The sequence below is a fragment of the Hippopotamus amphibius genome, chromosome 2 (assembly GCF_030028045.1).
Source record: "Hippopotamus amphibius kiboko isolate mHipAmp2 chromosome 2, mHipAmp2.hap2, whole genome shotgun sequence".
NCBI lineage: Eukaryota > Metazoa > Chordata > Mammalia > Artiodactyla > Hippopotamidae > Hippopotamus > Hippopotamus amphibius.
Window position 1 is genome coordinate 67,894,214 of NC_080187.1, and position 27,608 is coordinate 67,921,821.

Consider the following 27,608-nt stretch of genomic DNA (forward strand, 5'->3'; position numbering starts at 1 on the left):
AGAGAAGTGTTGTTTTCCAACTCATCCTGTCTCCTCTTGCGTCGGCTGCCAGTGCTGAATAATCACAGTAGCTTCTAACCATCTTCTCTCCGTGTCTGATTGGTCCACATGGGCTACGAACAGGAGACAGAAGCCCAGAGATGAGCCTTGCCTTCCTCCTTCCTCAGTAACCTCCACTGCTCCCCACATACTGCTGTTTCCATGGTGCTCCTGGTCACCCACCAGGTGAATCCCCAATCTGCAGTATTCTCTGCATCCTCTGTGCCCCTGCTCCAAGTTTTCAGTCTTTCCTCTGCTTGGGGGACGAGTGACAATTCCCACAGCATGCACTTGAGATGCTGCCAGGCCCTGAGCTTTTAGAACTTTGCATTGGTTGAGACTTTTGGAGCACGCGTGCGCGCACGCACACACACACTAATACACTCTCACAGAAACACATGCACAAACATATATATACACACACACCCTCCACCATCCACAGAGGAGACAGGATTTTGCATGCATGGCATACTACCAATGGGTGAGAGCCCCCAGCCTCTCATGGAAGTTTTTGGAGATGATTACGGATGGGTTTTGAACAGTGAGGGAAAAGACTTGGCACAGGGCAGCTGTGAGCCATGTCACAGTGATGACTTAGCAGCTTCATTGGATCCAGAGTCAGCCCCGGTGGTGCGTGCTTCTGGTAAATATCTCTGCCATGAAGACAAGGCCACCCATGCAAGCCGTTGCCTTCTTGCTTATCCACATCCCATTTATAGCTGGCAGTTCTGTGAAACAAATATTTCAACCATACATCTGCAAGCGTTTCTGGCTCTAAGCTCACTCCCTCTTGATCTCACGATGCACCACCAGAAGCTCCGCAGTAGCGTATTGCTAAGGGTAACAGGGAGATGCATGGTCACCTCCAACAGAAATTGCTGAACCAGCAACAGAATCCGTGATGGTGGAAAGTCAAGCCATATATGGTTCTCAAAGAGAGGGCATGGTTCTTATTCCCTCCTGGGCCATGAGAACCCCCTCGGACACGCTGGCTGGTGGAGATTTGTTTCCCCTGGAGTGAGCGTGGATGGGATGAGACAGAACATGCCCGTGGCTGTGCCAGTTCTTCTTACTCAAGAGCCACACGCTTTATCATGTCAAATGATGAAAATATTTTGTTTTCTACCTCGCTTGGGGGCTTCCCATTTTGGCAGGGATTACATGGATGCCGAAGCAAGCCATCTGAGAGGAATGTGAGCAAACTGGCTGCGAATGGAGCCCTCAAGATCCAACAAGCTGCTGCCTTTTGAATCCAAGGAGTCACTGCCCACACTCCCTTTTTCTGGGGACTTTGCAGGGCTGTGATCTTCCCCCACGTGTGAATGTGATACTGAAGGTTGATTTTAAGAGAGCTCTGACTCTGACATGAATTTGCTCAATCTTCTTAGAAAATACATCTAAATTGTTTGTGAATTTGTTTCTCCAACTAAAAGGATCAGGAGCAAAACATGATGCTTCACCGCTCACCCCACCCCCTCCACTAAATACGTGGCACACCCCAGCCGCGCTCACCCAGCCCTGCCCCGAGCCCTCCGGCCTCTGCTCATGTTGCTTCCCTGCCACCCTCCCACCCCCAGCCCAGAGCAGCCGCCTTCCCTCTTCCACGTCTCTTTAAGGTGCAAGACAAGGGCCACCATTCTAATGAAGCGTCCCTCAACCATCCCATAGAAAATAAATTATCCCCCTCATAGTTTCCTGTGGCTGCTGGAAAAAATTACCACACACTGGATAGCTTAAAGAATAGAGAGTTATTTTCTCACAGTTCTGGAAGCCAGACGTCTGAAACCAAGCTGTGGGCTAGGCTGGGCTCCCTACAGAAGCTTTATGGGAGAATCTGTTTGCTGCCTCCTGCAGCTTCTGGTGGCTCCAGGCATTCCTTGTCTTATGACTCCATCAAACCAGTCTGCCTCCCTCTTCACATCACCTTCTCTGTGTGGCTCAGATCTCTCTCTGCCTTGTTCCTATCTGGATACACATCACTGGATGCAGGGCCCACCTGGGTCGTCCTGAGTGATGCTGTCTCAACATCCTTAGTTGCATCTGCAAAGACCATTTTTCTAAATAAGGTCACTTTCGTCTATGACCATACCACCCTGAACGCGCCCGATCTCGTCTAAATAAGCTCACTTTCATAGGTTGCAGGGATTTGGACCCACACAGATCTTTTGGTGATCAGCCTTCAACCCACTATCACCTTCTAACCAACAACCTACCACCCCACCCCACTAGGTTTTATAGCCCCTCAAAATATATCTATCACTAAGTTACAGCACTTGCACACTGAGCCGTAAATGTCTCCCCTTGCCCCAACAATCAAGTCTTTGAACTACATAAACTCCACTGGCTTTTGCTTTCAGATTGCAGAGTCATCATGTGCTTGTTACAGTAGAAGCAGTAAAGCCAGAGTCTCCCACGCTTAGCCTAATCCAGTTACAGGGTCTTGCCTCTGCTCCTCGTGGTGGCCAGGCTTAGCAGTTTGGTTGGTGTTCTCTCCACAACATTAACATGCGAAATATATGTTTATACACACCCACCCATACACATACATAGGGCTTTTGTTCTCCCCTTAAAACAATTTTGTAAATCTCTTTTGCTACTTAAGGTTATATCGTGGATGTCCTTCTCAGTGAGATAACTTAACCTTTTTGGCAGTTGTGTAATACACCGCTGCATGGAAGCACCACGGTTTAATCAATCAGTCCCATATAGATAGATATCAGATTGTTTATCTGTATAAACAGATTTTACCTCTAAAAGTATAGCCATAGAAGTTTCTCTTATGAATACAGCTGGTACATTTCTGATGCTGATAATGAAGTTTTCTTGTTTTGTTTTGTTTTTACATTTAAGCCTTCAGTACATCTAAACCAGCGGTTCTCAACTGGGGGCAATTTCCTCCCCCCTCCCCATGATGACATCTGGACACATTTTTGTTTGTCACAACTGGGGAGAGGAGGAGGCTACTGGCCATCTAGTGGGTAAAGATGCTGCCAAACATCCTACAATGCCCAGGTCAACCCCCACAACAGAGAATTGTCCAACCCCAAATGTCAACAGTGCCAACGTGGAGAACTCTGCCTAAAGCGCAGTTTTGTAAGTAGGGTGAGGCAAAGGTCTATCTTTGTTTCATTTATAGGGATTGTTAATTATGTTCATATCCATTATTTATTAATCATTCTTTTCTCACTAAAATAAAATGCTATTTAATCCCATATTTTCTTCACATATATCTTTATTTCTGAACTATGTTTTCGGAGCCTCTGATCTTTCCACTGATCTGTTTTTCTATTCTTGTGCCAATGCTATCCAAGTTTGTTTAGCTTGCTATTTTTTATTACAAAACGCAAACATAAACTAGGTTTAAACTCCTTATTTTTACAGCCTTACAACTATCAAACTAATTCTGCTTTGCAAATTAAATGGAAATAAAATCACAAAAACAGTACACTTCAAATTAACACAAATTAAAAATGTGTTGCCATGACACAGTAGCTGATCAGAAGTGAACATGGTACTCAGTCCTGCAGGGCAGGCCCTCTACCAGTTGGAGATGCTGAGAATACTTGTCATGTGAAGGCCTTATGCTTTCTTGTTTCTTGAACTGATGTCAACTTTTGTTGTCACCAAGCCACAATGATATTTGACATTCAACATGAACACACTGTCAAGGTTTTAAATCTTCCTCTATTCTTGTTAGTACAGGACTATTAAATCCGTGTTACTTATCACCAGTACAATGGTAAATGCATCGTGACTGTAAATGCAAATATAACAGGGCGATTTGGTGGCAGTCCTTAGTTATCAGTGGCCATCAAATGACCCCAAACAGGATTATTTTTATTTTTTGCCATTATGATTTCAAATAAAACACATTTTAGGTTTGCGGGGAGAATTGACACATCCCAACGAATATCCACAGACACCAATTTGAAAAACTCTGTATGTCCTTCTCCTGTCATTTCAGTTTTCCTCCAGAGCTGCCCACGCCCAGGAGCATGAGGGCTCACATAGTATTTCCCTGCCCTAATTTCAGTGCCATACTGTTTTGAGTCCAGAGTTTTATAATATTTGGCTCAGCAAGTCCTCTCTGCCACACCTCAGTATTTTCCTTTTTCAAATTTTTATTAGAAAACCTTACACATTTGTACTTTCATATGTATTTCAAAAAAGGAGATACATCCTAATGTCCCATAGAAAAAGGAAGAGGGATTCTGATGGGAAATGCTTTTCACGTAGCCAGTGATTTCATGAGGGTCCAGACTTAAGATGTGGAGTGTTTCCTCCAAGAATATGGTATGGTTCCCTATTTTTTTCTACCTTAAGTCCTTCAATAAAGTTTATAGCATTTTTTGTTCTTATTAAACTTATTCCTGATTATTTTATAGTGTTTGTATGTATTGTAAATAGGGGTTTTCCCTTTCCTTTTTCTAACTAATTATTGCTGTATTTGAACAAAAGGACTATTCATTGATATTGTATATTTATATGTATATTCAACACATATGCTTTGTTCAAATCTCATGAATTCTAAATGTTTTTTAAATAATCTTTCAAGTTTTTTAGGAATAATTGGTATTTTCTGAAAGCAGAGATTATTTGGGGGGGGGTTCATGGTAACATATTTTCTGCTGATTTAACTTTCTAGAACCTTTGAACAATGTTGAACAATATCAGTGACCATGGGCACCCTCTCGTATCCTCAAACTGCTGAAAACATTTTACCCTTCTTGTTTTGTTTATAGTCTTTAGCATATTTACTTAGTTTACTTCTGTCTAAACTGAGTTAGAAGAAGATGAAGAACAGCCTTCACACTTCATCGCCTGCCTCTTTGGAATCTATTGATATCATTATTTGTTTTTTCTCCTTTAATTGAATTAAGAATTATGTTCCTAGATTTCTTGATGGTAAACCATTTTTTCAGTTATAAACCCTACTGTGTTATGCTTTGATATTCATTTTTAAAGTATTTTCCTGAATATTTTTTGGTAATTTCTTATTCAAAATTTGTCATCTTATTCATACGTTGATTGTTCTATAATTTTTGTTTCAGTGCCATCTTTCTCAAATCTTGGTACTAAGATTATGATACTTTGAAATGAACTGGGGAAACTGTCATCCTTTTCTATAAACCAGAAAATGTTAATAACATAGAGCCTGTCTAGTCTTTGAATATAAAATGAATGTTAGCTATGAAAATCAACAGAGCTTGGTAGGTTTTTGGTATGTTTATTTTTCTACCATTGAGCCAACTTTGTTGCTTTATATTTTGTTAGAAAATCATCAATTTCCAGTATTTTTTTAATGTATTTTAAAGTTGCATACAGTATCCACCTATAGTTTTGTTTTAGTATCTATCATTATGCTTTATTTTTTATTCTTCATGTTGAATTTTTGGTTTCTATCTGTTCTTCATTTCATTCTATGGCTTTATATATTTTATCTTTTAAAAAACTAGTTTTTTATTTTATTTTTTAATTTAATTAATTTCATTTTATTTTATTAATCCTTTTCTCCTAACTCCTTTCATTTACTATATTCTTCTCTATATACTTAATTTTCTTAATATAATAAAGGCTATATATTATATATATATATATATGTATGTATATATATATATATATATATGTATGTATATATATATATATATACACCTCCCAGCGTAGCTTTGGTTGTATTCCCTAAGTTTTCATTTTAATTTTTTTGTATAATTTCTAATTCCAATCTTTACTTTTTCATATGGGAAGTTATTTAGATAAGTGTTTCTAAAATTTTAACTAATTAAGACTTTGGGTAACATCTTTTTGTTAGAGCTCTTCTAGATTTTAGGGTGTGGGAATAAAGGATATTTACAAAAGCCCCCTTATTTGAAATTTCCTAGGTCTTCATTCTAATCAAAGACAAAAATCGATCTTTGTCCCTACTCCATGAATTATAAAAGAAGTTGGTATATTCTTTATACACAGAGATAATGCATTTTTATAATTGTCAGATTATTATTTATTTCCTTAATTTTTTGTGGTTGAAAAATTTTATTTAATATTTAATCACAGTTTCTAGTCACATCTTATCCTTTCTATAAGATTCATAAACACACCAAAATTTCTTGCCACTGTATCTTTCCTGCACGTAAATCTTTGCTCTGGTTTCATTTGTGTATATTTCAGAGCATTTTCTTACGTCTTTTTTCAGATAAAAGTGTTAAATTTTCTGAATAGGTACATATATAATCTCCATTTTTTTTTTGGCCTTAAATAAAAAGACGTTCTGGCAGAACAGAGGATTTTTTAATCACATTTTCTTTTAATAGTTTGTAAATATGCTTCTATTTTCTTTTAACTTCTAGTATTGCGGATGAGAAGTCCAATAGTAATCTGATTCCAAGCATTTACATTTGTCTGGAAGTTTATAAACTTGATGCTTACATTCCAGAAATTTCATCAGGAAATGTCTAGATCTGAGATGTCCTGTGTGACAGTGACCTGCCACATATTACTATTTAAATGTACATGTTAATTAACGAAAGTTAAATACCATTAAAAGTCACTTCCTCAGCCATACTAGTGACATTTCACACACCCGGTAGCCCCCTGTGGCTCGTAGCTACCTTTGGGAACAGCACAGAACACTCCATCACTGCAGGAGATTCTATTGGCTAGCTCTGGTCTGGTCTGTGTTATTATCATATTATCATATCAATAATACTACTATTAATCCTGCATGACACTTGCTGAACACTTTCTTTTTCAAAACTGAAGTTCTTTAGTTCAAAATGATTTCTTTTATTATTTATTTATAACTTCTCTATCCCTTTTTTCTTATTGAAAGTCCTCAATAATGCATATAAGGTCTTCTTAAATTCTCCAAGTTGCTTATAATTTCACGCCTTGCTTTTTCTTCCTTCCTTCCATCCTTCCTTTCACATTTTTCCTTTATGAAATGTTTAACTTAGTCATCAGCAGTGATTATTCTCTTTATCAGTTCTGTTAAGTATTTTAATTAGCAAGACATTGTAGTTAGAAATTCTGTGGGGAGAGTGCTGTATGAATGCAGCTCCCTGAGAGTTTTTTTTTTTTTTTTTTAAGTTAAGCAATCCTTTGTTTCTTCTGCTCTGATTGATCCATCACATTGGTCCTCCTCGCTCAGCTGATTTCATTCTCGAACACATCTTACTTGTGTACTTTTTCTTGCTGCCTATAGCTGTGGCTCTCAGGCAGTCTTGAAACCTGTAGTAGTTTCTCCTGATCCACAGTGCTCCTGGCTGGCACCCAGACGTCACAGACACCTGAAGGCTCACACCAGATCCCCCTGAGAGCCGCGGGTTTCCATTGTTTAATTTGCTCCCCCAAGTACGTAGTTAGAAAGACCAGCAATAAGAACAAGGCTTCCAGATGCCATCATCTGGATTCTAGGTTCCTAAAGGCTCAGATTTTCTCTTATCTGTCACTGAAGGAAAGCCCCAGGAGGGTTCTGGGTGGGAACTATGATAAAAGTTGACTCCAATTGTTGGCCCCAAACCACTGAGATTTTTTTCCCAGAAGCCACTGACTAGAGTGAGAAAGGTGGTTTTCACAAGCAAGTACAAAGCAGTACAAGCATTCTGGAAAACAGTTTGGGAATGTGATTCAAAATTCCTAAAGCACAAATTCTCTTCAACCAACCCATTGTATACTTAGCTGTTTATTCTGAGGAAATAATTAAGGCTAGTGACAAGGATTTAACTCTTAGAATATGATTTAAAACTACTTAAGGTAGTAAAACATAGATGATAGACAGATAGAAAACAGCCTAAATAATCAATAATATCAAATCAGCTGCAATAACGGTAGTAAATGCACCAATACAAAACTATGCAGTCACTTACAATGAGACTGTAGATGTTCACAATATAGGAGTAATTAAAAAGCAATACAAATGAGTATGTGCACTTTATACTATACATCCAAATCTACAACTATCTCTCTATATATAAAATATGGAAGGATATACAAAAGTGTTAAGAGTGGTGGGTCAATGAGGGATGTTTCATCCTTTAAATTTTTATTTTCTTATTTTTAAACATTGAGCATATTTTGCTTACGTGATTTTTTTCAAATAGCAAACGTATTTAAACACTTCTACCAGAACTCCAAATGAACTTTTCTAAATGATGCTTAAGTGTTGCAGCAAGGTACATGGTTACCTGATCCCAGCTCTCTATTTTTGGCCCTTCTAGAGTTAGTCTCGCCCCAGCTCAGCCTGCCTCTCCCACATCACCTTCCAACACTCCCTCCCCATTAGATAAGCCAATGTATGGCATCATCATCCTGGTCTTAAGGAAATCATGCTTACAGAGAGGGAGCAATGCTTCCTTCCCCATTCCCTGCCCTGTTCTTTCTCCAGGTTCTTGTTTCACCAACAAAAGCTGAGAGGGAGCAGGAATGGGGAGACAGCATCGCACGTGCTGGAACTCAGGGTCAGGGAACATCAGCCGAGGCTGTGCAGAGATGCCTGTGGTCTTGCCCCAGCATCGGGACAGTGAGAGCTTCAGGGCTGGGTCTATCACCAGGGCAGTGGGAATAAGCAGGGTACCAAGCCAGACCAGGGCCAGCTATGAGGCTCACTGATGACAATTTCCCTGCTGATCTGGGCTCCTTCAGTGTTCCCTGATTAACAATGACATTAGTTCCAGAGTCTGGGATGGGAGGACAGAAATTTAAAATCTGTCACTACCTGCTCAGTCTTGTTCCAGGCACCACATGGTGAAGCAGGAGCATAACATTTTCTCTCCACCGGGTTCTTAAAAGAAAGCGCCAGTGCTAAACAACATAGAGATTCTCAGGCCACATAGTAGCTGTCTTGAGGCTGACATTTTGTCATATCCAAGTTTTACTTTCTGACAAAATAAATGAGAAAAAAATGGACAAACTCTTGCTGAGCAGAATAATAAATCAAGGTGGCACTTAACCCACTTGGCAAGTTAAGTTCTCTCTTTTTTTTTTTTATTTTTTTTATTTTTTTATTTTTTTGGGGGTACACCAGGTTCAATCATCTGTTTTTATACACATATCCCCATATTCCATCCCTTCCTTGATAAGTTCTCTTTAATGCACTGACAGCCTTGGAAGCTGTCTCTTGGCACAAGTCAGGATACTACACCATGGAGCCTTCCCACCGGGACAGAGTCTTCCTCCTCCCCGGAGACATGTAGCCTTTCTAACCTTGGCTCTCCTGATCAGTCTGTCGCTGGTGGCATCTTAGGCCTGGGGGGTCCTATGACTTTCCCCACCTATCCCTCTCCCTCCAGCATCAGCCCATGAGAGTGGGACGCCCTCAAGGGCAGAAATCATGTCTCCGCTTAGCCAGAGAGCCAGCAGGGCTTCGGTGACGTGCTAAGGAGGTGGGTGAGAGGCCCAAGACGCAGACATGCTGAGGGGCTGCCCCTTGACCTGCATCCTTTTAGTCCTGACAGCTTACTAGAGGGTGAGGCAGGAGGGGACAGATGTGAGTCTTTAGTAGAGAGTTTGGCAGGGTGGTGGGGGTGCCAGGGGCCCGTTCCTCTTCAAGTCAAGTGACATCCTTGGGGCTCCCAAGGGCCCTTCATCTTTTAAAATAAAATCTCCACCATTCGCTGCCTTTATCCCAGAGCTCCTCAAGTTGCCATGTGCACACAAATCGCCTGGGGGTTTTCATACAAGGCAGATTCTCATAGGTCTGGGGCGGGGGCCTGAGATCCCGTGTTCTAACGAGCTCCCAGGCGGCCCTGCAGCTGCTGACCCACAGCTCAGGCTCTGAGTAGGGAGGCTTGAAGGGAGGGACACACACGATATGGAGCCCGTGCTGTCTATAGTTCCAGGGGCCTTCATCAGCCCCTTGGCTGGATTTCCCTCCTCCAGGGGCCTGGGGAAAAGACAGAAATATGCCGAGATGAGAGGACGGCCTTGTTTACCAACAGTTCCAACAAATGCATCACCTCTTTCAAGTTCACCAGCCTTCTGCAAAGATACTCTTTATATTCTTCACATCTGAGATCATTCTGGGCATTTAAGGGGTTAAAGGGGCCAGAGACAGTGAGAGAAAGCTCCCCTTTCATGGCATTTCTAACAAGCTGAACCTCATCCAAACCTTGTTTAATGAGCACTTATTTTACACAAATAAGCTCACAGGCGCATACTCATCTCTAATTAAACCAGAAAGGACTCATTTGTTCTAATTGGACTGCATAGCTCAAGAATTAATTGTGAGATTGTTTAGAATTGCAAGCTTGTGACCCGTTCACCAAAAGGGGAAAAAAACCCTACTTTAGGAATTTCACTCTATGTAATTTTTTCTGGACCTTTTTTTTTTTTTTCTTTTTAATTCCTGGAATCCTTAATGCAAGTTGAACTGATGATTTACAAACAAAAGCAAAAACTTCTAAGGGCAGCTTACTGTGCAGTGTTACAAAAGCCTTGGCAAAGGTGAAGATAGCAACTCAATTGAGCATAATATTCTAATATGCCCCTGAGAAAGCACCCTCATAATTAAGGATTTGCACAATTTCTATAGGGAGAATCATGTGTCACATCATTTATCAATATCAAAAGAGTCACTTTTGTATTTGGCAGTCTGGAGTGCCTGGAAACAACAGATCCTCTCACCCAATGCTAGTCTCAAGTCACATTCAGCCAAAGGTGCAAGAGGTTTTTATTGGCACATCTGGTACCCTTGGGTGGCATTGATTACCATCGAGTTTGCAAAGGCTTACTTGACGGGGCTTGGCACCATCAGTTCATGAGCTGCCCTCCTCTGCTTGGGCTCTCTCTTTTTTCATCGTGTTGGTACAGCTTGCTGAGAAATGCTGGTTGTTTGCCTGCAGCCCTTTCAGTCCATCTAGCTGCAGAGAGAACATGCTAGCCCTTTGCCCTACCAAAGTTTTGTGTTTTTGTTAAGGATATAGATATGTCATTCCGACTGCACACCGTGAACCCATCAGGACAGGGTGCTCTTTCACACCTGGTTGGGGTTGGTGGGGAGAGGGGACGTCCGCTGGTGTGGCTCTGCTCAGCTAGCTGTGCTTCGGGTACTAGCACTCTGCCAGCGGCAAAAGGAAACCCAGCTCACTGCCAAGAGCTAGCTCGAGCTTGTGATGCTGACACTTGGAAAGTCTTGCTTTGACTTGTACGTGGAAAGAGTACATTTCAAGTTGAATACCAGTGATGGAGAAAAGGGAGATGTTTGGGATAATCTTCCCACGAAACACTGCATTTCACGTTAATGGCACTTCAAGAGAACATATTCGTGAGCAGGTCAGATTTCGGCTGGGTGTTTTTCCACCTCGCAGCCTTTACCCCCGCAAATGTACAAGTTGACACAGTTGCTTGCTATCAACTACAAACCCTGGATGTCCTTGAGTAAGTCTTAGGGATGGAAAATGGAGATGACTTTGCCAGAATTAAATAGCGTGAAGCAATTCAAAGCAGGCTGTAGTCATCCAGGAAGGGAAAATGGATCTAAACTAAAACCAGGGGAACCATTTCATTTTGGGAATGGATTTTAATAAAGATCGAGAGAGACCCACTGGCTGATAAGTGTGCCCAGCAGAGACACATGTCAACCGTCTATGAAACGGCCTCCACACCTTATGCCAGGACCTGTGGAAGATCAACAAGGAACAAAATTCTTCCCCACAAGGAGGGAGAAGACCTAGCAACTCTGAAACCCTGAATGGACTGTAAGTGAAATTCTCACTGGACTGTGAGGTCTTTAAGGACTGGCCTAGATCCCTAAATTCCCATCATCTAACATGAGGCCCCATCCCAGGCTTGGCAAACCTGTTTTGGAACGAATGGATGAACAACACGAGATAGACCGTAGCTAAGGTAAAGCACAGATAACCACTGCCAGCAGCTCAGAGGGGGACAGACCATGGTGGGATTGAGTAAGTGAAGACAGACCCTGGAGGTTGAATTAAGCCTCAATTCAGAGATTGATCCTAAATATCCAATGGCCTCTCAATCTCCTGATTCTTCTTCCAGACTTTTTCCCACTCTTCAAGCTTCCTTGGACCATAAACTGTTTGAGGTTTTATTCCCTGCAGAGAAAACTGATTTATAGACTCCTAACCCCACTGCCCACATTAGGTAACAATCTTAGCATCATGTGCTTAAGCATGCAAAATGCATGCAAAAATAAAGAGATGCTCATTTTTGTTTCATTTTGTTTGTTGCACAGAAAGAATTTTATTAACCAAAACCTTTTAATTGCAGATATTTTTACATATACGATAATATGCATACGTTAAGAGTATTTTCAATATTTTGGGATTTAATTGTTTAAAAAAATTTACTTTAAGTGTGTGTTGTATTGGTTAGGGCAGGTTATGCTATACAATGGTAATAAGTGAGCTCTGAAATCTCAATAGCTTTGCACACCAGAAGTTTACTTCTCACTCTGCTATATGTTCAGGTCTATGGCAGGGAGGGGGTTTTTACTCTCGCCAGAAGTTCGGGTCCTATGAAGACAGAGCTGAGAGGGGTCACGCTTCAGTGCTTCTATACTTTAGCCCAGAAATGACACAAACCACATCCACCTACAGTGCATTGCTCAGAACTAGTCACATGACTTGCTTAACTACGTGAGAACTGGAACTTATGGAGAGTGGAGGGAATGTGTAGTGAGTACCTTCATCCTTTCCAGAATCACTCTCTGCAAGAAAATTCCAGGACCACCATGGTGGCAAATGCATTGCTTTAATGAGGGATAGTCCTCAAAGAGAAGATGCCCGTCCTTTCTTCTTGAGAGACCCTGCAGTGGTGGGTAGCAGGACATGGGTAATAGAATACCTGAGATGGGTCTGGCACTGGCATCCCTGCTCCCCTAGCAAATATGAAGTTCAAAAACAAAGAGAAAATTGTTGTCACCAGGGGCTAAAAACTTACCAGGAAGTCATCAACCACTAACAGTAAAACTCAAACTCCCAGCTAAGAGGCCTCTTTGATCTTGCTCTCAGTTGAGTGATGCCAAAGTGCCCGTGAAGGGTCTAGAGCAGGAGCAGCAGCCTACAGGGCAGGGCAGAGTGCAGTCTGCAGGCAGATGCTGAGGATGGAGCAACTATCGGGCCCAATCGTCACGTTCACAAAGTCCCCAATGTTGCCTTTGTTGTCATTTCTAGTGAGGGATATCAGACCATTCTGGAAATACACCGTGTAGACTGAACATGGAAGCTATATCATAAGTTTTTTTATGGACTATTTGGTGTTTCTTGCTTTTTTAAATACTGGGAACTTCAAACACTGGACATTCAAAACCTCAGAAGTCCCTGAACCTCTGAGAGGACTTATTAAGGATACCTAATCCAGTGAATGAGAGACAAAATCAGTTGCAAATATATGTGGGTGTTAGCCCTCTGGAGACCAGCAGCTCTAGCCCGGGACCACCACAGGGTCATGAGCAAACTCCACCCCAGCAGGGTGACAGGCCACACTGAGAAAGGTAAAAAGACCCACCCGTGGTGGGGACCTCCAAGCGTAGCTTTTACACCCCTCCCCCCACCATGTGGTGTGTAGCTGGCCCACAACGTCTCTGAGGGATGTCACTTGAGCTGCCAAGACCGCAAAGTGCAATTGACAGAAGTCAGTCAGACTTTTCAGGTTGAGAAGATACAGCATGTAGCCAGTGTGGAGACTGTTGCCTTTCAGGGCTGGAAGCCTGGTCCTTGGGGATGGGGTCTGGCCTGAGGCCCACTCAAGCCCCATCACCTGAACAAACATCTCCCTGTCACGCTGATGTCACTGGAGAGAACAGCTGAGGTCCGGCCAAGCATCTGCTGAGGAATCGTCTCCGCAGTGGCAGCTCTCCTGCTGGGGCGCATCCTGCACTCTGACTGTGTTCTCCTTAAGTGAACAGAAGGAAAATGCCAGAATGGCATTTATCCAGCTCACTGACTAAGCCAGCACAGTTGGTTTCACCATCCTCAAGACACCTCACTGATCACCAACTCCAAATAATCTCAAAACTGGGCTCTGTCAATCCTCCTCTGGGAGACAGATTCAAACCGGGAGCCACAATGTCCTCTGGGCCCCAAACCACCACTCCCTGCGGAGGGAAGAGGGGAAGATGGGCTATTCTCCAGAGGCTCCCAGCCGGGTGACAAAGCAGAGGAAGAGGAAGGCCTGGCCTTGGGGCAGGGCGGGAGAGGCTGGCCTGGAAATGTGGTGTTTGTTCTGGGTGCCTCCAGCCCAGGGCTTCCTGGGAACTGAGGGAGGAGCGGGAGCCCAGGCTGCAGGTGTGCGCATCCGTGTAGACGCTGAACCTGGGCCAGCTTCAGCAAAGGTAATGGTGAAATTGGGTTGTGGGACAATTATTTTGCTTTCCTCTGCCCGTGGCAACTGGTGTTTGAAACTGCATTTTGCATTAAAATATGGAAAATGTGGTTGAATTTCTTGCACAAGGCAGCAGACAGGGTCAGATTTAGGTCATCTATTTTCTGAGCTGAGAAAATACTCATTGGGGTTTCAAAAAGTTTTTTCCTACTTTTAAAGGTGCATCAGTGAAAAGTGTTTAAAAAGTGCCTGCTAATGTATGGCCGTAGACACCCTTTGTAAGAGATGGCTTCACAGACGCAGGCGTGTGGGACTTCATTATCTGGCACACATGAAACAGACATGTGTGTATCCTGCAAATCTGAAAAGTTCAAGAAAGTCTTAGATGGTGAATTTGGGACGGATGGTCCCTCTCCCCTTGGAGATTTTCATGATGATGTACCAGCTATCTCCGTTGTAGACTCTGCTCTCCAATTCTTTCCTTCCTTTCAGTTTCACAAATAGTCACATGCCCAGGAAATTCTTCAAAGAATGTTCAGGCTGTGCTCCTATTATCAGGAGCGCACTGGAGAACTCTGTTTTTAGAAACTCAGGGATTTTGTTTTATGCAAGTCATGTCCATTTGAACAACTCATGTATTTGGACCTCTCTGGCTCACATCAACTCCAGAAGGACTAATCTGAAATATATGTAATAAAGGAAACAATATGCAGTTTGGAATTTATCCAAGCAGATGACCGGAGGTCAGTAAAGACACAGATTCTTCTGCAATCACCCCCCCCCACCCCCCACTGCCTCCATGGTATCACCCTCTGGGCTAACAACAAATCTCATGACCTAAGTTACTTATTGCTGACCAGCAAATGGACTCTTCTCAATGGATTCTTCAAACCCTTCTTCCTTGCAGCAACATTCCATTCTGATTTATTTATACAGATCAAATCTGTGAGAATAAAGTGTTGGGGTCTTTCATTAAAGACCATGAGGCTCAGAGTGTTAGAAATAATAATTCTAACTCATCTGCTTGAATTGAGATTCTCCAAAGCAATGAGGGTAGAGGAGGTCTTAAAAATGCATGGCTATTTTTTTAAAGACGTGGAAATATGTCAATGGGCCTTTGCAGTGTCCTAAGTATCTGCATGCTTTCTAAAGTAAAGTAAATAAGCCAAAGGCATAGCTCCCGCCAAACAAGCCCTTAAATTCCTGTATTTAAGTGAAAAGAAAGCAGAATTCCAAGTAAAAAGAAAAAGAATAATTTTGTCTATAAAGATCTAATTAGTGAAGAAAAACCTCTTGCTGAGGAGTCATGAGAATCCAACCTATAATAATAAAGTTTTGGGGATATGCGATGATTTCAGATTTTTATTTAACAAGTATGTCATGGGAAGCAAGGCAGATTTGGCAGACTTGGAGTACTTACAGAGTAGTGGCAATAAATGGGTTTGAGCAAAAGGACATGTTAATAAAAGAATTACAAATTACAATAAGTGCTATGAAAAGAACAAATAAATGGCTCACTTAGAGAAGAGCAAGTCATAAGAAAAGGCCCATCAGAGGATGTTATATTTAAGCTGAGGCCTAGAGTGTGAGGAGAGGAGGGAAAGGTGCTTCCAAGCAGAAGGCTTGCGGAGCTGGAGACCCAGAGGCAGGGAAAAATTGTGCATGTTTCAGAAACTGAAAGAAACCCCATATGGCTCATCCTGAGAGGCTCAGGGGAAGAGTGAGATGAGGCGCAGTGAGAGATAAGCAGGGGCCAGATCATGAGGGCTTTCCAGCCACAGTGAGGATTTTGGATTTTACTCGATGCGCAATTGGAAGGGGTCAAAACTAGTAACTATGATTTGATCTGGCTTACACAATCAGAAGATTATTCTGGATACTATGTGGAGGATGGGTTGGAAGGGAAGTAAAGAAGAAGAAAGAAAATGATTCAGGAACTGTTAGAATCACCTATAGAACTGTTGGAAGAGTCCACGTAAGTGATACTAGCGGCCTGAGTGAGGGCAGTGACATGCAGGTGGAGAGGGCTAGACCAGTTGGACATTAAAAATTTTGTCTTGAACATGTCAATTTAGATACATCTGCAAAACATCCAGTGAGAGATAGTGAGCAGGCAATTAGATACACGAACCTGGAGTTTACAAATATAAATTTGGAAGTCAGAGACACAAAGCAGTATTTACATATCTGGGAATGAGTGAGTTCACTGGATGTGAGAGCAGAGTGAGAAGAGGGACAAGGACTGAGCATCAGGAGCTGCCAGAATGTCCATATTAAGTAGTTGATGTGTAGCCAGTAGAGAAAATAACTTTAAGTATTTTAGCCCTAGCTCTGTCAGCAAGAAGCTTGTGTCCTTGAGTAAAGAGACTGGATTATGTAGATCCAAAGTCTCTTAGTGTTTACCACTCTATGATTTTTCAAAAGGCATTTTCCGAATCCTGCAATCAGAATAATGTTGGGTGAATTCAGGACTTTCATTAAAGGGATCAACTAGGATGACACATCGTATGCCCCATGTTTCTGCAGACAAAATGCTGGGCTGAGTAAATGCTGAAACTGATCTTCCTGTGGATAGAACCCTCAGATCATAGCAAAGAAAACTTTAAATGATAAGAAGGACCAGTGATGGGTAATTGTCAACATAGAGCTTAAACTCAAGTGTGATTTTGGGGTGAGAAAATAACTGGGTAAAGATTAGGAGAGCCAGGAAATTCTCTGTTCAACCAGAGAGACCTGAGCACACCATCAGATCATCAATGAATGAACGTGGATATTTCTTATTCTGCCTTTTGCAAAAATTGAAGCAAGATGGACCATGTCATCCTTTGGATCACCTAAAGAAAACACTTCTCAAGGCAATGGGAGGGACCTCTCTCAGTGGCATTCCTTTGTGAAGAGCTTCCACAAAATGATTTTTTTTTTGTAGAAGACATTGAACTACATATGGGTTCTTCTAGGTCCCAAGTTACTCTCTCCTGAAGTTTATGTAGTTTGAGAAGCTATAGTCAGGAAACAAATAGAGGACTATTATTAACAGCATTTTTTAAAGGAGTTGAATGTATGGTTGGTGTATCAGTTTGTACTTGCTGTGTAACAAGCTGCCTCAAAACTTAGTGGCTTAAAAAGTATCAACCTTTATAATTTCTCACAATTCCACTGGTCAGCTGAGCAGTTCTGGTTTGGGCTGGCTTGGATGATCTCTGCCATCAGCTGGACGGGTTTCATACCACCCTGCCAACTAGCCTAGGTTCTTTTTTTTGCTGTAGGGGTAGTGGGGCTCCAAGAGAGCAAACCTCCATGTATGAACACTTTTCAAGCCTCTGCTTGCAGCACATTTGCTCTTTGGCCAAAGCAAGTCATACCAGCAAGTGCTGATTAATCTGGGAGGGAACCAGCCAAGGGTATGGATACAATGAGACATGAATAATTGGGGGTCATTACTGCCACCATCTACCACAGATAGGAGCTATCTGATGCTATGGAAGAATCTGGGGTTAAGGAAGAATAATTTAGGTACCTACCATGAAACCATCAACCCCTGAAAATATTCTATAATTATTTGAAGAAAATTTTAAATTTCAATATGGCTAAAAGCACTCAAAGTTAAAAGGCAAATACTAACTGAAGAAATAAAAATTTCCAACACAGAAGACATACAAAGGATCAATACCCCAATGTATAAAAAGCTGGTACAAAACAATGAGAAGAAGACAGGCCCCATAGTAGACATTTGCCATTTTCTAGACTGGGCAGTTTGAGAGTGCCGTGACCCTTGGGAGCAATGCAGTCAAGGGAGGAAATGTGTCCATTCGTGGCAGCTTAATCCACTGCCACCTTCCCCCATGACCTTGGCTGTGTTTTCTGTACCCAGTCCTGCCTTTATTCTTAGCCATTTTCTGAGCCTCATTTTTTATCCTTCTTGTCAATTCCGTGAACCACCACATATCCTAAAAAATCAATATCCCATATGCTTAAATTGGTTTCTACAGTTTGCAGCCCAGAACTTCAACTGATACACACCCTAATAGAAAAATTTACAAAGATTATGAAGAGAAATTCATAAAAGGCAAATACAATAAATCAAGGAGAAGGATATCAGTCGTATTGTAGTTGGAGATCAGCACATAAACACAACGCTGATGATCTCTAATACATAACACAACAGGAATGAAAAATGATTAACAATTGTCACAGCACAGAGGATGCAGAAAACACTCACTTTCCAGCGTGTTTTCTGGGAATGTATGTTGTGTAATATTTGGAGAAGGCAATTTGGCATTGTGTATCAAAACAAAATTTCATGTTCAGCAGTTCTACTTACTTCTTGGACTTCTACAAAAGTATCTGGAGGACTGCTGCACCAATGTGTTTCATAGTACAGAGAGAGAAAAACTTTATATATTTATTTATATATATAGCAATATACTAATATAATATAATTTATATACTTATGTTAATATATTATATGACAATTTATATTATATATGACTTAAAATATAAATATATAATATATTTAAAATATATTTTTATGGTATTTAGATTATTTTTCAAAGTGTCATGAAAAGCCACTAGATTTCCTAAGCAGGATGAAATAGGACCTGAATGAAGTTGTTAAATAATATCCTATGCTGCTACGTAAGGGAGAGAGAGAGGAAACAGTGGCTGGAAGCAAGTGCACCAAACAAGAGGCTCAGTCCAGGTGAGAGAAGGTGGCCTCTGGGACGAGGTCAGTGGCTATGAAGATGGAAAGACATGGACAAATCCAGGATATACATTTTGGAGCTGGACTTGAAAGGACTCGGTGATGGATTGGATGTGGAAGTTCAGGTAAAGAGAGGAATCACAGAGGAGGCCCAGATCGGATCCGCTCAGCTGGGTAAGAGAGTAGTGTCATTTATGGAGATCTGGCAAAGCGAGAGGGTGAGCAAATCCATGGCTCCTCATGGGCATGCTGTTTTCAGCGACTTTCAGAGTAGAAGTGTTAGGGAAGCATCTGGGTAAAAGAGTCCTCTGGGCTCCAAGTCAGGGATAGAGATGCAAATGTGAGAAACATCTTCATACACATGGTATGTGAAGCATGGGACCAGGAGGATCACCTAGATCCCCAGAGAGAAGGGGTCCCAGGATGTAGCTCTGGGGTTGCCCCAAAGTTGAGACATGGAGAGGGAAGGAGGAATCAGCAGGAAATTGAGGATCTCCCAATGAGATAGAAATAAAAACCAGGCAAATATGAAAACATAAATGTGCAGAGAACCCTGAGATGGGCAAATGTTTATCTGTAAGTGTCTCTGTCCTCCTAGGAGGAATGACTAGCTCTGTTCTGTGCCAAAGGCAGTGGAATGCTGGCAACACCTTAGTGCTCCTGGGAAAAGACTTTGATGATGTTTGCATTTCAGGGTGAGGGAAGGGTTCTGAATAGCAGACCTGGGCTGAAGCACCATTTTGCTGCTTTCTGAGAGGCAGAAGTTGGCTCATAGAGAGGCGACTGAAAACTGCTGATTGTGGAGACGTTTGCTAATCAGATGTATCTGTCAGGATAGGCCAGGCTATGATGCAGTAACAGATAAGCCCTGGAATCTCAGTAGCATATTACAATGAAGTCTTCTTTCTTGATCATATTGAAGTCTGAGGGGATTCAGGGGCCATCCTCGGCCTTCTAGCCCTCTGGACCATGTGATCTCCAAAATCGCCAAGGTAGGGGAAGGAGGGATGGAGGAAATATACAGCCTCTTGGTCAGGAAGGAATAAACAATACTCTGACTTCAAGTGATTAGAACAAGTCACGTGACCTAATCTAACTGCAAGAGAGTCTGGAAAATGCAGAGGAGCGAGTGGATTATTCAGTGAGCAGTCCACTTTCTGCCGCAGTGGACCACATGCAAAATTCAAGGGAGGAAATCCACATTTGGACCCTTCCAATCTGGTAACCTGTGCCTCTTTCCCTTCCACCTTTTTTCTGCTAACTCAAGCTCCTATCCTGTCTCCTTTCCTCAGGACTTGGCTCTGCATCACTCAAGAACTGGTAGCACCTGAAGGAGACAGTGCTTCCGTGGCGATCTGCTTTTACTCGTCAAAATGCAAAGCAAGTCTGTATAATGATAGCATTTCTGGCCCAGTAGCAGGAAGAGAGAGGTGCCAACATGCCAATTATGCATTTATCTAATTTGTGTAATAAGAACGGCTTCCTTTTATTCGGTGGTTACTACATATTGCTGCTATTATTTTTACTGTGATTACTATTATTTTGAAAAGCAGAGTAGTCAAGTCAAATCCAAAGTCTGAGACTTAGCGACCTTGGGGAAGTTACTTAATCTCTCAATTCCTCCACGTACTCAAACATTCCACATGAGGATAGTGGCGCCACCTCCTTGGAGCCCCATAGAGGATGGGAAATGACAGATGCAACATTCAAGTTGTTATAAGCAGAAGAAAGGCTAAGAATTGGGGTTCTGAGGAGTCAGGATGGTAGCCCCAGCTTGTCCATGGAACATTTTTTTCCTAAGAGGAAGAGAGAAGCTGGTAGAGGAGAAAAAGGAAGTGAGGTCATTCTGATGGAGGCCTTTGAAACAGGGCTTGAGGCCCTTATTCCTAGTCTGGGGTGCAGCTGTGGACAGAGCCTGGGACTGTCACACTGCAGTGTCAAAAGCCATGTAGCAACCAAAGCCCCGCACCCCATGCTCCCTACCTTGGAAAAATTCCATGTGGTCTCTCAAAGCTGGTTTCCCTTCCAGGAGCCACAGTTACCCTCTGAATCCTTGTGTGGAGACTGGCCTGTTTCCATCCAAGGGAAGAGGCTGGCAGCATGCTAGAATATTGACACAGCAGTGGTCTAATTAAATCCTTAGTGGAAAAACATAGCTAAGATTTGGGGCCTTTCCTGACGCCCTTCTCTGAGCTCCTGCCATCCCCTGCTACCAACACTGGAGCTAATTGCATCACTCTTGCCATGACGGCACTCTCAAAGGTGCTGAAATGTTATTTGAAATTAGATACCTTCTGTGGAGAAACCCCTTGGGTAGCAATTCTTTGTGTGACCCAGGCCAAGCAGAGACCTGGATGAACTGATCCACGGCGTGGTGAGACATGAGTGAGTGCAGTGGGAGTGGGGACACTTGTGACAGACGGGCCCCAGGAGACAGGAACTCACATTCCTGGCCCCTCAAGTCACTCACAGGCTGGCCTCACGTCTTTCCTGTGCAGAGCCATCTCTTATTAACTCTGAGTTGTGAACTCTGCCATTCCAGACAAGACAGCCATGAGAGGCAAGGCAGGAAAAATAGCAGACAAGATCATCAGGAATCTGTTTGATACAAGCCTCAAACTTTCCATTTCTTCCTCCCGCAAAACCAGAGCTAAGCATATTTCCACATTCCAGTTGTTTTTAATAATAATAATTGGCATTTATTCAGTATTTAAAATATACTAAGGACTTCCTAGGTGGTGCAGTGGTTAAGAATCTGCCTGCCAATCCAGGGGACACAGGTTTGAGCCCTGCCCAGATCCCACATGCCGCGGAGCAACTAAGTCCGTGCGCCACAACTATTGAGGCTGTGCTCTAGAGCCCTCGAGCCACAACTACTGAGCCTGTGTGCCCCAACTACTGAAACCCCTGAGCCTAGAGCCTGTGCTCCGCAACAAGAGAAACTTCACTGAGAAGCCCACGCACCACAACGAAGAGTAGCCCCCACTCACTACAACAAGAGAAAGCCCATGTGCAGCAACAAAGACCCAACACAGCCAAAAATAAATAAATAAATACATAAATAAATAATCTTAAAAAAAAAAATGAAGTCTCTTGACCCTTCTCCTAGGAGAACAAACTAACCAAGGCCAATTTAATGTTTTCTATGTTGTTTGGAATGTAATGGAATGAATAAATACTTTTTTTCATTACCCCTGGGAAATTTACACTTTCATATTGAACAGGAGCCCACGCAACACAATGAAGAGTAGCCCACGCTCGCTGCAACTAGAGAAAGCCCGTGTGCAGCAACGAAGACCCAACACAGCCAATAAATAAATTTAAAAAATAAAAATAAAATAAAGTAAAATATACTAGACCTGCCTTGTCCAATACAGTGTTTACTAGCCACACAGGGCTGTTCAGCACTTACAGTGTGTTGGGTTAAATTGAGATGTGCTGTAAGTATAAAACACACAGCAGATTTTGAAGACTGTGTTTTAAAAAATGTAAACTATCTCATTATATTGATTATATGGTAAATGACACTATTTTGGATAGACAAAGTTAAATAAAATGTTATTCAAATTTACTTCACTTTTTTGTTGTTTTAAATTTTTATTGAAGTATAGTTGATTTACAATGCTGTATTAGTTTCAGGTATACAGCAAAGCGATTTAGGTATATAATTATACATGTGTGTATATATATAGATATGCTTTTTCAGATTCTTTTCCATTATAGTTTAAGACATAATATAGTTCCCTGTGCTATACAGTAGGCCCCTGTTGTTTATCTATAATTTTATATATAATTTCACCTTTTTTGAAACTTTTTTAATGTTGTTACTAGAAAATTTGAAATCTCATCTGTGCTTTGTGTGATATTTCCATTGGACAGGACCGTGTTAAATGGTGTAGTGCATGCTTTTCATATTATCATTTCATTTCTTTTGTTTTTCATGTCATAACCAAAATTTCCCTTTCTCAAAGCATCATCACAATCAGAAGGTTATAAATCATCTGATTATATCTTGCTACACTCAATATAGCACAAAGTAGTTGAGATAATCTTTCTTCTCTAGCATTTACTATAAAACATAGCTAGACTTACTGCAGCGGAACTAACATTTAACAGATAGCTACAGTATTCACCTGCTGTAGGTTTTTTCTTTTTATTGTTTAAAGGGTCATTTAATCTTCAAACGACATCCCTGAGGTCACTTGGATGTTACTGCCCAGGGTCACACGATGCCCATCTCCTCTCCGACACTCTTCCTACCTCACACCCCTTTACTCACTCTCTCCACACCAGCCACTCAATTTCCACCATGTTCTCAGCACACACCAAGCACACTCTGCCTTGAGGTCATCGTCCAGCTCTTCCCTCTACCTGGAATACTCTTCCCTCAGATAGCTACTTGGCACATCTTTGGCATTACCCAAATGAGATTATATTTCAGTAGAATTTTAATTACTGATCCTCAGCCTCCTTCAAATTTTGCTCAGCGTTATCTTTAAGAAATATATCTTACAGATGATTGAACTTGGTGTACCCCCCAAAAAATAAAAAAATAAAAGAAATATATCTTGCCTATCCAATTTGTGTCCCCATTCTCTTCCAGCTCCACTTTATGACTTTTACTGGCACTTAGATCTTCTGATTGTTATGTAGTTTACTCCATTGTTATGCTGAAATGTGAACACCCTAAGGGCAGGGATCTTGGTCTGCTTTGTTCCCTGCTATGACCCAAGCCTTAGGATGGTACCTGGCCCAGAGTAGGGTGCAGTAGCTTGGAAGTTAATAATGGGAGGCTTGAATAAAAGTGATTGACTGTTGACTAGGAGGGGGTTCATCAAATTAAAGATTTCAGTGGGGGCACAAATGCAGATGTCAGAAAACAGAGAGCAGAGGAACAAACGGGAATGGAGAAAACACACAGCATCCAGCCAGCTCCAGCAAGAGGATGGGCAGCGCTGGAAAGGATAAAGCAGAGCAGCTGGAGGAGAAGGCAGGGTCAGGGGTTTGTCTTACGATGGTACAGACTTGCTTACGTTTGCAGACCAAGTGTGAGAAGTTTGTGATCAGGAGAAGAATAATGATTGCAGAGAGAAAGAAAAATTAACAGAGTGAAGTTTGGGGAGGAGAAACCAAAAGCACACCATCAGTGGATGTAAAAATACACCTCAGTGTACTACACAGTAGATGTAAAAGGACACAGTATATGTAGAAGATGTAGAGGTAGTCTCATGCATCAGAAGCCGCACTGGGAGATAATTTGGGTGCGGCAAAAGCATTATCTCCACTCCACTCAAAAAAGAAGTAGTTTCAAGAAGTTATGAATCCTTTTCAGAAGCCCTCAAGACACTCTCTCATGTCTCATTGGCTAGAACTGGTCTAATGCCCTCTTGTAAGCCAATGTAAAAGTACTGGCATTTTCATGATTTTTTAGAGCAATCTGGATTTACCCCTGAGCTGGACATAGGGTCACCTTCTCTCATGGACATTTACCTTAAAAAAAGTTGGGGTTCACCAGCTAAGCAGCAGTGTCAGCTACAGGGAATAACCCTTTCTCTTGTGGGATTCATTGTTATTTAATAACACGTCTGAACTCGACTTTAAATCATATGGAGTATCACAGCGTGGTGCAGCCTAGACTTGGGGGAACTAGCAGGGGATCCATTAAACACAGCTCTGGTTGACTTTAAAAGAAGGATCTGTGATCATGAGTCAGATGGCGATAGATGTGGGGCTGGGGCTGGGGCTGCAGCTGCGGATGAATGAAGGAAGAGGTAGTGTAGTCTGGACACCTTGGCCAGAAGATGGCTTCCTAGCCAGCCAACAACTCAAGACCCTTCAGCCACCTCCCCGCATCGAAAAAAAAAAAAGCCCTTCCTGTATATCCTTTTCACACAGGAAACCATCTTCAGGATTGTCGGAACTTGAAAAACTTGTTGCCAGTAAATTATCCACAGCCAAAGGAGCCTAATATCAAATCTTTCTGCGGGGATTTATACTTATGTGGGAGAAAATACCTCGACACAAAGGAATGGTTGCGTTAGTGGGGACATTTGGAGCATAGAGTATAGCAGTTATAAGCAATATTCAAGATAGGGGACCTGCCTCCTTCGAGCTGATATTTTCTCAAATTGTACCTCTCAGGTACACCTACTATCTGAAAGGAGTACCTGCCACACGTGTATACCGTATCTGCAATGGATACAAGTGATTACAAAGTAATGAAATTAAGATTCCTTCCGGGCTTATAGAATCCAACTCACTGCATTTTAGTTGAGGTGTCATAAGCTTCATTTTCCCCAGAAGGGTGCCAGTTTACCTGTGCACCAGTATAATTACTAATAGCAAACTCCTCCTTTGCTCTCAAAATTAAGTAGTAACTAGTCCATGTGTAGACACTTTTAGATATATATTTTTACTCACAAAACATGTATGTGCATGAGAAAAAGGCACTCTACAGGTTACAAAGAGGTGGTGTTCTAAAAGCTAAGAAAGTGTGTTGTTCAGCACTTGGAACCCATCATTCCACAGGAACAATGGTGGTTGTGTTCCAGAGACCTTTGACGACCGGGAATCCCCACTCTGCTCTCTTCCGCCCTACCTGCCCCAAAAGGCTAATCCGAATGGCCTGCATCCCCCTGCACTGGCCCCCTTTTTTCTTTGGCTTCCAGATGTATTCACCCAATGGGGAGGGGGAGGTTGAGGTAGAGATGCTGATGCCCCCTGCTCCCTGCCCACTTAGCACAAGCCAATTATGTGTCTGTATCAAAGGATCCCGGTTGGCGGCCCTCCCCACAAAGCTCTCTGTCTCCAAGTTCTGACAAGTTCTACTCCCACTGTCTCTTCAGGCCTAGACGTGGCACCTAAGGTTCCCTGTTCCCATTCTCCTGGCTACTTCTGTATCTCCTGTGATTTCTCTACATCCTGCCCACATCTTTGTAAACAATGCCCTTATTAAACTCTCCTAAGTTACCTAATTTGAGTGCCATACGTCTCATCCCTGATTCATACAAGATTCCTTTGTGGACTGCTCCAAGGAACCAAGTACCATGTAACAAACTGTCCCATGGAAAACTCATTCCACAGAGCAAGGCAGGTTGCTGGGAGATCAGCCACTCCAAGTGATGCCCCAGCAGCAGGGGACTCTCATCCTCTTGTGTTGAGTAGATGGGAGCGAACAGTCCCACCCTCTAGTCCTGAGATTCCAGCACTTCCATGGAACCAGGCAGGAGGGCTGCAAGGTGTCCAGCACTGCAGGCAGCAATCATGCGTGGACAAGGGAAGCAGCTCGACCCCTTCAGCTATCAGGTATGAGTGCAACTGTGAGTTTCTGTCAGAGGTGGCTTAGCCATATGTGTATAGAAATAGTAACTGATTCATAAGGTATTTATTGACTCCTATGCACCAGGCATTGTGCTTAGAGGACTTTACATCTATATCTCTTTAATCCTCAAGACAATCAAGATGATGATAGATAGATAGGTAGATAGATAGATATTGATATATATGTACACACACACACTTCTTGATATATGTAATATGTACATATCATATCAAACAATATGCAATTAAAATTTGAGCTTAAAGTTACAACTGAGACAAAGATCAACTCCTTCCAGAAACTGAGATTCAGAGAAGTAAAGTGGCTTACCTGTGAAGGCATGTTGGAAAATCATGGTGGAAATCAGTGGATTTCATGCCAGTCTCTCAGGATATCTATCGGAATAGTTGGCAATCCCTCTTCAGTGCATAAGCCATTTGATATTTTCTGGTTGACAATAAACACAGCTGCAAGATCACTAACCGATATACGCATGCACCTGAAGAGTCTGCCCCTTCAAGCACTGAGCTCTTCCCATTCATGATTAACACGAATGTGTTATACAAGGAACAGTACCCAGGAACAGTACCCAGGGGATCCTGTCATGCCCACTGTGGGAACAGTCACACTGACAAAGGTACATCCAGAGTCCCTGTGATGAGGGATGCCATTTTTGGCAGGTTAGAGAGAGCAGACCAAGATGTTTAAGGGGAAAATAGACATATTTATGAAGGAGAAAAACAAGCGAAGAAAATGTGCTCTTACATTTGCTTCAACTAAGCTCGGTCTGTAGGGAAATCCTGTAGCTCATTTGCTCAGGGAGCTGTCACAGACCTTCAGGAAGAGCCATGGAATGTGCACCGGTGATGGACACTCCTCAGGGACTGGTCCCGCTCTCTTCCTTCCTTGGCCCTCTTGTCTATTTCATATCCCCCATCAGCTCTGAGGAGATCTGGGAGGATTCCTATTTCCCCCCAACCCCAGTCCTGCACCTCTCTCATGAACTGCTGTAAGCTCTGGGCCCAGCCAGACATCTTCATAGAAGCAGGAAGGAGAAACCACCACATGCCGCCCTGTCTTCTCACCCCCACCTCATTCAACACCAAACACTGGTCAACACAGCGTTCTTCCAAGCTCCAAGGCTCTGCACATACCAGAAAGCATGAGGCCGTGAAACACTATTCCTCCTGGGGTCTCTTGCCCTGGTCTCACGGTTTGTGCAGTTTGGGCAGAACACACAGCACCGAGATGGCCGCCAGAACACTCGCA

The 27,608-nt window shown here is 42.4% G+C and overlaps 1 long non-coding RNA gene across 1 annotated transcript; it reads right to left on the bottom strand.

Annotated features, from left to right (window-relative positions):
* LOC130846060 (uncharacterized) lies at positions 1–27,608 on the bottom strand. The gene is made up of 3 exons (XR_009051503.1): positions 27,494–27,608; positions 26,670–26,786; positions 1–113 (listed from the first exon to the last, which is right to left on the bottom strand). It is a non-coding gene; the product is annotated as an uncharacterized LOC130846060 (long non-coding RNA).